General features: G+C 39.9%; 1 protein-coding gene across 23 annotated transcripts in view; it reads left to right on the top strand.

Moving 5' to 3' along the window:
* Positions 1 to 5598: 5598 nt before the first annotated feature.
* LOC110957580 (receptor-type tyrosine-protein phosphatase F) overlaps positions 5599 to 11377 on the top strand; it is a 185782-nt gene continuing 180003 nt past the window's right edge. For 17 of the 23 annotated variants that reach the window (XM_051953733.1, XM_051953732.1, XM_051953742.1 and 14 more), the window contains exon 1: positions 5600 to 6073. The gene's annotated coding sequence lies outside the window, so the exon portion shown is untranslated. Of the gene's footprint in view, positions 6074 to 11377 lie in introns of all 23 variants that reach the window. The other 6 variants (XM_051953723.1, XM_051953727.1, XM_051953722.1 and 3 more) reach the window with 2 other exon arrangements.

Here is an 11377-nt window from a genome sequence, read left to right as displayed (position 1 = left end):
TCTTGTGGTTCCAGTCTTTGAAGGAGGGGAGTATTTCAGATCATTCATGTCGCTCCCTTGTGGCTTAAGAGGTGCGGTTGTGATGGAGTAAAATGGTGTTTAGTTGATCACATAATATTATCTACAACAAGACCCTTAAAGAGAATTTACATTTTCTCAGAACTTTCTCTGATAAACCGTTATTATAGGCATACATAGAATGTCACAGAATCTTCACTTTAAGGGGATTGCTCACTTTAATGTCCTAATGTTTCTCTTACTACGAACTGTGGGAATCCCTTCTGCTTAGTGATGTGGCATCACTACTGCTTCTCATGTGTGTATTTTCTACTTGAAATTGATACTGGAACCGCATTCTCCTGTCCAACTACCAGACTGCCCAATGCAGCTTGCTGGAGCTGACAGAGTAACGTTTTTCTTTGAAACATTTCCTTTGAAGAATTAGCATTAGCTGTAGTAATACATCAGAAAGTATCTAAAACCAGGTCTCCATTCTGTCCCACTGCAGAGATAGTTACTGCAATCATTAACATGTTTGACTGCATGTTGGTTAATGATACAAGAGCTCTGTGTGTTCTCATCATTAGCTCCCATTAAATGTTTTCCTGCCTCATTGAATCTTGCGTTAACTGCGCAACTGCTAAAAAATGAAAGCATCCTGCTATGGAGGCTGCTTAATGTCTCCCAGTCATTATATATCAACTACAGTTTGTCATTTTGTAGCTGACTTTTTGACCAAATCACTGTTCTCTGTAATCTGTGAAATATACTCAACAAGAAAAGCACTCAGAGAGAGCAGTACTCCGCCAGAACTGCTCAGTCGTATCATTTCCAACGGTTGAAATCTTGACAAAAGTTGTGGCAGAAATCACGACAATATAGAATGTGGTCATTTAATATAGATGCACACACAAAGAAAATGACTTTGCGCTAAGCACAGGAGTGTGTTATGCATGTGTACGTTATGTACGATACCGAATTGCGTGACCTAAATATGTAGCAGGCAGTGGGAATTGATGGGACTCTGAAACATCCCCACAGTTTAATCAATTGTTCTTTGTATCATTTCCAGTGGATAAGTCCTGATAAGTCTGCAGTGGTCAATTTGTAGTAGGATCGCAATCATGTTATCGCCAGCAGGCAACTGATGTAGTGTGCACTTGTTGCTATAGTTACAGTGATGCCATGCTTCTATCTGGCAATGAAACAGAAATTTCTAACAAATCCGTGGATCCAGACTATAAGCCACATCACTGCCAAAATGTAATCAGTTAGTAATAATGTATATATAATTTGTTAAAGCATTCTAAAATTTGCCACTTCTCTTTGATATTTGAGCTTCACAGCACAAATCATGCATGTTGATTTTTAGTTTTCTAGATCTACTACTGTAAACATGTATATATTTATTATCTTAAAGGAGAAAGCATCTATTTATATCTGTGCATCTTTTGTTTTTTCTGCTGGAACAGTTTTCTCAATAAAGGTTTAATCTATCTATCTATCTATCTATCTATCTATCTATCTATCTATCTATCTATCTATCTATCTATCTATCTATCTATCTATCTAAAGTTTGGTACTGGAAGACTGCTTCAGAGTCTTCTGCTGAAAATGAAAAGCTGCACCTGACAGTTGACATTAAATTTCCCTCAGGACTTAAATTTCCCTCAGGATTAATAAAGTATCTATCTATCTTAAAGGTTTTCCACTGTTTCATGTTTTAATCATGTTTTTGGCTGAAAAAGATGGACTGTACCACACTGATGACCCTGATCAGCCTAATGAGTGAACAATTCTAGGCTAAAAACTGGGGCCAATGAATGAGGTGTATGTTCTGATGTTATATTTAGTTCTCTTATTTTGCTGTTTTCACAGTTATATGGAACAGTTTAGGAACCCATATGACACAGTAAATACAACCTCGTCAGCACAAATATCCTTGAGATGTTAATGCACTGCTACTTTTTATTTCATGAATATAAAAAAGTATAATCATACAGTTGTTGTGTGTGCAATGTACAAAAACAATATTAAGTTACTGCTCCCTCTGGCAGACATCATAGCGTGCAAACCTTTTTCACAGTCAGCTAAGAATCTTTCACTTCTCAATTTAGTCATTTTCACTCACTCTACCTTGCTCATTGCAAGTTTTCAGATATTTTTGGCTGGCTTGCACACTCAACATGCTTATTTCACTGCAGATTTTCACTGATGTTCAAATCAAGGGGCTGTGTGAGCCACTCCAAAACCTTTGGTGTCTCTTGAAGAAGTTTATGGTGGATTTTGAGGCATGCTTTGCATTATAGTACAGGCCTGATTTTATCCACAATTTATTGATAGTTTTTGGCACTCATTCTTCCCTCTATTCATACTAAGTAGGCTACTATCTTGGTTCCCTTTCTGTCACTTTAAAAGATGCATGTAGAAATACACTATACTCCAAAAGCTGTAACATTTGTTTTATAGGCCAACTTCTGCACATGTCACAATAACCATGAAATCTCGCTGACTAAACAAAAAGTGTATCAACATTTTAAAAATTATAATTTTTTGATACCTGCTAGCTGCAGGGGATGTGTTTATTTATATTCACTTAAAACCAATCAAATACATCAGCAGTTCTTGTGTAATATATAAAATGACAAAAATGTTGATATTATTTCTGCCCAACTTTCTTTTTCACTATTCAGTTCAAACTCACTCATAGTCTATATTCTATTTTTAATGTGTCTTGTAATATGGAGCATAGGCAGGAAAGTTACAGCAGCAGTATTAAATCAGCCTTCAAACCATCAAGTACCAACTGAGGGGCTTCCAGATAGAAATGAATCTCTTTACAAGTAATTTCTCTTGACTAATTTCCCCATAGAGTTAATAAAAAATTAATAAGGAGGAACAGCTGATAAAGGGATCCATGTATGAGGCTTCATTCTAGCAGCGTTATGGTAAGATGCTGATACGGTACCTCAGACACTTTTTGATTTGCACTCATTTAGCCAACCATTTATCCCAAATCACAGCAATAATTATAAGCAGGAGGTAGTTTAGAGTGGGAGTTTTGTTCCTATACGCTGATGGATATAATATGGATATATTGCTTAATTGACTGAAAAAATGTCTTTAAATTTCTGTATGTCAAGCCTTAATTAATATAACATTAATATGCAAAAAGGTGGGGATTTTCTACAAAAAATATACTTCTTTCTGAACCTTACTGAATCAAAAGTGTTTTATGTTGTATGACTAACTCAAATGGTGCAGAGTTTACAGGAGTGTACATTAAAAATGTGCTGTTCAGCAAATGTTTGGTGCACAGTATAGAAAATCTGGCAAGGATAAAGTAAAGTTGGCCACGTAGGAGTCTTTAGCGCAGTGCTACAAGAACAAAACAAAACAAACAAGCAAAAATGCTATTAGACAGCTACTTTGACCTTGACAAGTGAGGAGTGTTTATAGTAACCTTGCCAGCAAGTTGATTTCTCGTGATATTTGTGAGTTCACAAATCTCTCAAGAAACCATCTTGCTCTGCTCCCGCCTTCACTTTCCGTACAGCACCAAGTTGGTTCGGGCCAATCAGCAGTATTCGTGTGTGGGGCGGGATAATGGGCGGGATATCCGGGTGTGACGACAACACCAAGCGCCAGTAGATCAAAACAAACATGGCAACGGAGGACAACGATCGTGTAGATGCTGCTATTAAGTCAGTTTTAGCTGAATCTCGTATCGCTTCTTTGAAGGAAGAACAACGAGAGGCGCTTTGCGCATTTTTGGATGGTAAACATGTTTGTGCTTTTTTACCTACGGGTTTTGGTAAGAGTTTAATCTACCAATTGGCTCCGCTCGTTGTGAAGATCCCGCGATTGGCTAAAAACAAACCTGTCAGAGGCGGGACATACTGTTGCATTGTCCAATCCGTGCCTCTTTCCTCCGAAGGATTTACATGGAGCGGTCCCAGATTGATATTGTGGAGTACTATCAAGTACTACACAATTATTAATCTGGCTATTGCCAGGTTATGTTTATAGGTCTCCACCACTGTCCACGTAAGATGTCTAAAGCTGAAAAACAGACCAAGTGTTGGTCACCAGATATATGTAACACTGCTGTAAAGCACATGCACCAGTTCTTCTGTCTGGCACCTACATATTGATGGTTCTTGTATCAAAACAATGACCTCCCTTTGAGTGTAATAATGCTGGCTAGAACTTCTATTTGTCTGACAGGATCCTATTCCTGGAGCATTGTGTAGCGACCAAGGTTATCATTTGTAAGCCTAAAGGAACTGAATTCCTTTTCACTCACTTTAAGGTCGCATAGAAACTCATATGAAGTAGAGGTGAGCATGTATTGATGCCTGCTTGTGTGTGCGTGCACCTGTCTGCATGTGTGGTGAATGGAGGACCTACTTGATTGCCCAATTGAAAGAGACATTTATAGCAGAGTAAAAGCTTGTGTAAACGTCATTTGCACAAGTTATTATAAAGGTGTAGTGGGTAGCTGAGCGGTGGTTCAGCAGAGGTTCTGCCAAGCTAACGATTGATCATGGTAAGGTTAGGAGGCGGGGTAGATAGGTTGTCAGAATCCTGAAGACATTCAGGTCCTCATTACTGTGGGTCACAGCATCCATACCCTGCACGTTCAGCCGAGTCGCTTGAGTGCTCATGCACTAACAGCCAAGCTGCACTGTAAGAAGGGCCTCTTCTCTGTCCCCATTACAATGCTTCACTTGTGAATTCTGTAGTTCCAAAAAATCTGTCCTTGATTTGCAGTGGGATACAGGAAAAGAGAAACTCCAAATGACTTTAGGTGTTCTTATGTCATCCTCAAAAAAAGAGTCTGTCCCTTGCAAGGATTGTGCAGCATCAGGTCACTCTCAATGTTTCTAAATAATTAAATGTGAACAACTTCAAAATCATTACAGAATTCCTTGTCAAAGACAGCTTGTTGATATGTTTGTCTGTCTGTCACTGAACAGTGGGAATATCTTACCACAACCCTCTCCTAGAGCTGCCTCAGAAAACTATGTCAGGTACTAGTGAAAGAGCCAGAAAGTTAGCCTGTACTTATATATTATAAATTAGCCTACTCTCTTGTCCAGAGCCTTCACAAGGTGAGAGCAAGGATAAGGAGAGGAGCTGGAGATGCTGAATATTTGTTTTTGTTTTTTTTTTTAAATGAGGGTAATAGGGCAATATAAATGTTGTCAATGATGCTTCATCATTTTGCTCATTGTAAGAGCTCCCAGAGTAAGATCTAAAGGCCACCTGGATCAGGTGGAGGGGTTCCTCGGGTAAATGAGGGACATTTTACGAAGGGAAAGTTCATTGCGTATTCTACATTTACCCTGAGTTTCCTCTCCTTCTGTGTGAATCACAATTCACCTCCAGACTCACCTGAGGCAAAGTTTCCTTGTGCCAGATCTTTGCAAAATGTCCCTTTTTTCCCAGCAGGTTCTTAGTGTAAATATGAAATAAAAGTGATAAGTTTGAGAGGTCCTGTGAGTCTAATGTTTTGAGAGGCTACAGGTCTTGAGGGGCAGAAATGAATTGACACAGAAGCGAATGTAGCCGAGTGAAACCGAAAATCCCGCTGACCGACCTGCATGTGTTTTCTCCACAGAGGCAGAGAGAAGCGTGACTGAGGCGGAGACGAAGCAGCTCCCTGATCCCCAGCTCCGTCCGTGGGGACTGTGCACAGACTTGCTGCAACCAATTAACTTGCAAAAGAAGAAATTTACTTGCAGGAAAACAGATACCGCTGCTTCTCGCCATCTCCTGTGAAGCCAGCGACACCGAACCCTTAAGCGAAGCTGACGTTAACCCGTTACAGCGACGGGAGCTGCCACGAATAGATCCAGTATCCACGACCCCGGTCGGGATAGGACCTCGTGTTCCAGTGGCAGTGGGCTCGTATCTTTTCCCCCCTCTTCTTTTACTCTCTGGGTTACTCCTCTGTTCCGTGGCTGTTAATTACATGAAGTGGATTGTTCTGCTCGCCCCGAACTAAAGCCGGACTAAACGCTGTGCTTCAGAGGAGACATGCCAACGGCGGTGACAAAGGGGAGCTTCAGTAAGTGCACCGTTATCTTAATCTGTGTCCCTCACTGAACTTGACACGCATTTAGCGTTAAGTTATCGAACTCGCTGAAATGTTGATAGCAGCCTTCGTTGTTGGTGTTTCTGAGCTGGGAATAGTTTGAAAAGGTTTTTAAAGGTGCACCGCTAAATATTCGAAGTGAGATTCGTCTGGAAAAATCGGCTAACGTCAGACAGCCACGCGCACAGTTTGTTGCTGTTTTATTCATGCTAATGCTGAACATGTACAGCTAACATCAACTTTTAGCTCAATGCCGAGTGAAGGCAAATGGTAATTAGGCACAGAAATATTGGCTCGTCATTTTAGTGAAGTAGGCTAGAATGAAGCTGTCTGGGAAGGACGAGGCAGAATCTTCCTGTCGGTCACTTATTTGTCGGTGTTACTCGTGCACCAGGCAGCAGACCGACGTGGCTGTAGTCTGACCGGAGCACCGCTTCAACCAGGCACAAAATCTACCGACAATCTGTAATTAAGTCATAAACGGGAGCAGTGGTGCTTTGTGGGGCTCCAGCCGATGGCCTGTTTTTATGTATTTTTTTTTTTTTTACGTCTTATTGCAGAGTAATGACTTGCTCCCATGTTTGACCCTTTTTGAATAAAACAGATTTGCTTCTCTCTACACCTGGATTTATTTTTACTTCACGTGTGCAAGTGCGCGTCCACGTCAGCGAGCGTTCCTTTATTTCTCACACTGAGAGACAACAGAAACAGGTCTTCCTATGTGCACATCAGCTGCAGAACCTGCTGTCATGTATGTGTTGTTGCTGTGCTTTTACAGTGACTGCAGCACTGGCCGCAGAGACACGCTTGATGTGAGGAATTTGCTCCGTGTAGCTGTGGCAAAAGAATAATTTCAGCAATCATCCACAAGAGAATTCAATTGGAAAGCCATTTTGGTGACAGCCTTTGCAGGTGTACCACTTCATATGATAACCTTGAGGCCTGTTCAGGTCGCCAACACATCTGAATTGGGAGTAGTGTTTTTCACAGAGACTCAGCATTGCATCAAGCCAGCTGTCCTGTTGGTTTATTTAAAGATAGGATTGGAAGCAATTTTGTGGGGTGAGTGACATCCTGAAGTAGCCTCATAGCCATCCTTTATCAATTCATGAATCCGATTAAAGCTGTCACAGACACAATGAAGAGACCTAACCATGAGCCAGACTGTAACAGGATGATACAGGGTGGGTTAGTTTCTTGGAATTGCATCAGAGGCTTTCTGCAATTGAATTGTGGGCCCTGCTGCATATTTGGGTTTGTAACCTTCAGCTCATGGCAGCTCAAAAGAAACTGACAGTGTATTTCTGTTCCTGATTTAGGGTAATTTTACACTGAACTGTCCCACAGGTTTTGGCCTACACAGTGACTGTATGTGACTTTTTTGTATGTGGATTATTTCACCAACATACATGTCGATTCACAGAAATGCACTGTTTTTATTTATCTGGAGCAGGTGACTCTTTCTGGTACCGTAACATTGTAGGATTCAGAATTATTTGTTGTTATGTAGTGGCTAGACATTATTATTTGTTGCCAGGCCTGATCAGTGCAATCATGTTTAATATACAGGGATCGTAGAGAAACTGCAAGCTTTCTTTGCTATGTATATCTAAGCTCGTTTTACTTTTTATTCTCTCTTTAGGCGGGCAATGAAAGCTATTGCACAATCTTAATCTCACAATCTTAACTTTTTGATGCTTTCCGTGTTTATTTAATAATGCTGATACTCTCACAGGGTATTAGGGTTAGTTTATACTCAAACCAAAACTGACTTAAGAGGCATGTGACTTATTTGACCATGACTTCCGTGGGATTAGAGCGGCCCACAGTGAATTGCTACATTGCTTTCTTCTTTTGCTTCTTGCTAGAATGGTGTTTCAGTTGGATTTTGAATCTTTTTTTGAAAGAGTGCCTGTGCAAGAAAATGACCTCGGCCGTTAGCTGGTGATGTCATCTGCTGGGCATACAAGCTGCCAAAGCAAGAGTGCATTGAAGCAATTTGGAAATATCAACTTGCTGACAGTGTAGCCACCTGAATTGTAATGAGGGTAATGTTGTTTGGCTGAAAATGACAGAAAATGAAGTCAAATTTAAGGCTCAATCCTCTCTTTTTTAAAATATAGAAATGATATTTTGCTTGCATGTAAAACCTGGAGTCTGACTTAGAGGAAAATCAGCATTTATTTTTTCTCTCAACTGATTAATTCAAAATATTAATATTTTTACTGATGTAGTGGAGTGATGCAAGAGACACCCTTTATTTAACAGAACATTTGAAATTAGAAACACTGGTATTGTCACAAATTCTTTTAACTCTAAACGTCTTTTGAAGAATTTCTATCGAGGGTTTTATCATTAAAAAAATGAAAATAAACACAAAGTCTTACATTAAAGCACAGCATTCTTATCCATCTTTAGACATGTGTGGAATGGATCTTTTCCACCTCAGTTTCATTGTTAGGGTTTGTATTCATTGTTCTGTCAACAGTTTGAGAGCGATACAATAGCAAGGGTTGAATTTTTATTTTTTTGACTGCCTTGTTTTTTATTTTTTATTTATTTATTTATTTATTTTAACCAAATTGACAAATTTGACTTTCCAGAGAAATTATTCACACACATGTTTAATTTATGCTGTATTTGTTGTGGGTACATTCCTGGCCTGTGTGAGCATTTGTACATGTTTCTCTGTAGGGTATTTCCTAGCAGGCCTGATCTGGGGCTGGTAGCCAGAGCATCTGCCTCGGCTTCCTCATATATCGGTACTCCTTGGCAGGGCCTGAGCTGCATGGCACTGTTAAAGAGCTCCAGCTCGTCTGTGGCCACATGCTAAAAAACCACTCAGCACAACCCTCTCCCAGCTGACGCTTTCTCATGCTTTCCATATGGTTAAAATCTTGGTAATTTTAGGGCCCTGGAGTTCTAATGAGAGGTTTTGCCTATACTGCCTTGGTCTGTGGTGGGAGGGATCAGCGTTTCTCGGGTTTATAGAGGATTATAACTGCTCTGAGATGCCTCACTGGCCCAATGTTAGGGCGTTGGCACAGAGAAACCAAGAACTCTTTTTTAACCAGGCAAACTGGTTCGAACTGGTTGTGAGGGGGCTCTGGCATAGGGGTTGCAGCAGCTAGTCTGGAAGCTAAAGTTTACATTCAGGGCTGCAAATGAGGTCAGTCGCTGTAGGTGTCAAGCTGCAGATTAAGATACAGGAATGTAGTGTGCGTATTTTTCTGCTTAGGTTCAGGTTATTTCGCGCTTGCATCTCTAGATGCTGCATCAACTGCTGTTGTCCTGTTCAGCTTCCCATCCCCATATAGAGACAAGGTGCTCTTAGTAGCACGCATGGTGGTTTTTAACAATGCTTGTTCCTTAACGTCACCAGCATAGAGGCAAAGAGTGATTTACTACTCTGTCTGCGAGGGTAATGTAGGAGCAATTTGACTGCTGATTGAAACCAGGTCTCCCATTTCAGAGTCCACTGGTGACATTATAAACCATTTACACCAATGTTTTACAGGGCACCCCTGCATTTGGGAAAGTGGAAACAGGCACGCCTGTGCACCACCAGAGCCCTCGTTTTATCCGTTCCTTGTGTGATTTGTTGTCTTTACTTCAAAGCATGTGAGTGCTGCTGAGTGAAGTAGTGAATATGGATCACATTGAAAGGTCAAATGTTAGGTTAATCAATTCTGTCTGTTTTTCATTTAGGCTCAAGGACCTCCTAGATTTAAGGGGTCTGTGTGCTTTTCATTATGCAGCCTTTTCTGGAAGTGGTAAAGCTTTTTTTTCTCTCTCGAGCCATTAAGTGTAAGGCAGAGTTTTGTGTCCAAATTCTGAGGCCAGACATTGAGACATTTGCGCACTTTTTTTGTGTCAACATATGTTAGATGATAATGATTACTTAAATGGACCAAGCAACCTTAATTAAGTTTTCCCCATCTTAGCCACATGACTCATTACAGAGTCAAAGTGCTTCTGAAGAGTAAGAGAAAGTGATTTCTTTTAGAAAAAAGTGCAAAGACTAATGAGTGAAGGATGTTGGAATTTGATGACTGAACGTGCAGGATGTCAGTGTTCTGCTTATGCCTCTGCTAATGGCTAAAACTCAACATTAGCTACAGCTGCTTCACAGTCCATTAACAAAGATGATTGACTGTGGCTTTATTGTGAAGTAGCCGCAAGATGTGTTAAGTTACAGTTGCGTGGGGCTTGGGTTACCATACCTTAATTTTATTAAGTTTTAAATAAGATTGAAGATGGACTAAACTGCATTTAGTTATCACAACTTTTTGTTGACTAATTGCCATTATATGAGCGATTCAGTGAAGATCTCACCATCAATATAACCATGGTTGTCATTACAGGTCCATAATCATTTAATGTCTAATCAAATTAAAATTTTCATGCAAATTTCAGAATTTAGAGATCAGGATTGCAAGATTTCAAGTCCTTCGTTTATTACTTGTCGGCAGCCAGAAATATCACTGCTCTTTTTGCTGTTGAGAGATTTTCTGATGTAAGAAATGGAACTCTGTGGAATATCACACTCACAATGTGCAGTTTGCCGTTCATTGGTATGCACAACAAAGACTACAGTGAGATGTAGAAACTGTTGCTATTCATCTGCTGTCCCTGTGATCTCAGATGGTCCCAGATGGCTTTGCATTCTCACCACACAGGCCATCAAATTAAAAACCTTCAACCACCAAATGCACAAAAGTGGTTTGTTTTCAGTTGTTGTAATTGTTTTACTATTTATCTTTGTTTGCAATATTGGATAGCCATCAGTCTATTTGCTTACCTTACATTACTGCACTTGTCAGGCTACCTCTCTTCTTTGACATTTAATAACAATTGTGCATTGCATATAGTGCTGCCCACTGCTGCTATGAATAGGTGAGACAGAGCAAGATCATTTTGTTGATATTTGATGTTGATAGTGAGTTGCAACTTTTTTACCGACTAGTTTCTGTCATGTTTGTTGGGGCCTTGCTACCTATGCCTTTGTGTGAAAATAATGTTATTGTCCTTGTAGTAACAATTTCTAATCAGATGTTTGTGAAATTAAATAATTAGCACAAAAGTTTACGAATTGGATCAGTCGGTAAGTAAAAACATCAGATATTTGCTAGTTCCATCTTCCCAACTGTTAAACTTTTTGCCCTGTCTGATTTATAAATCATAGTAGATTGAATATTTTGGGGTTGTTTGGCCAAAAGATTTAATTTGAAAATGTCACCTTGGCTGACAGAATTCATGAATATTAATCAGAAGCTT

Source organism: Acanthochromis polyacanthus, chromosome 9 (assembly GCF_021347895.1).
Source record: "Acanthochromis polyacanthus isolate Apoly-LR-REF ecotype Palm Island chromosome 9, KAUST_Apoly_ChrSc, whole genome shotgun sequence".
Taxonomy (NCBI): domain Eukaryota; kingdom Metazoa; phylum Chordata; class Actinopteri; family Pomacentridae; genus Acanthochromis; species Acanthochromis polyacanthus.
This window is presented reverse-complemented; position numbering and strand designations above follow the sequence as displayed.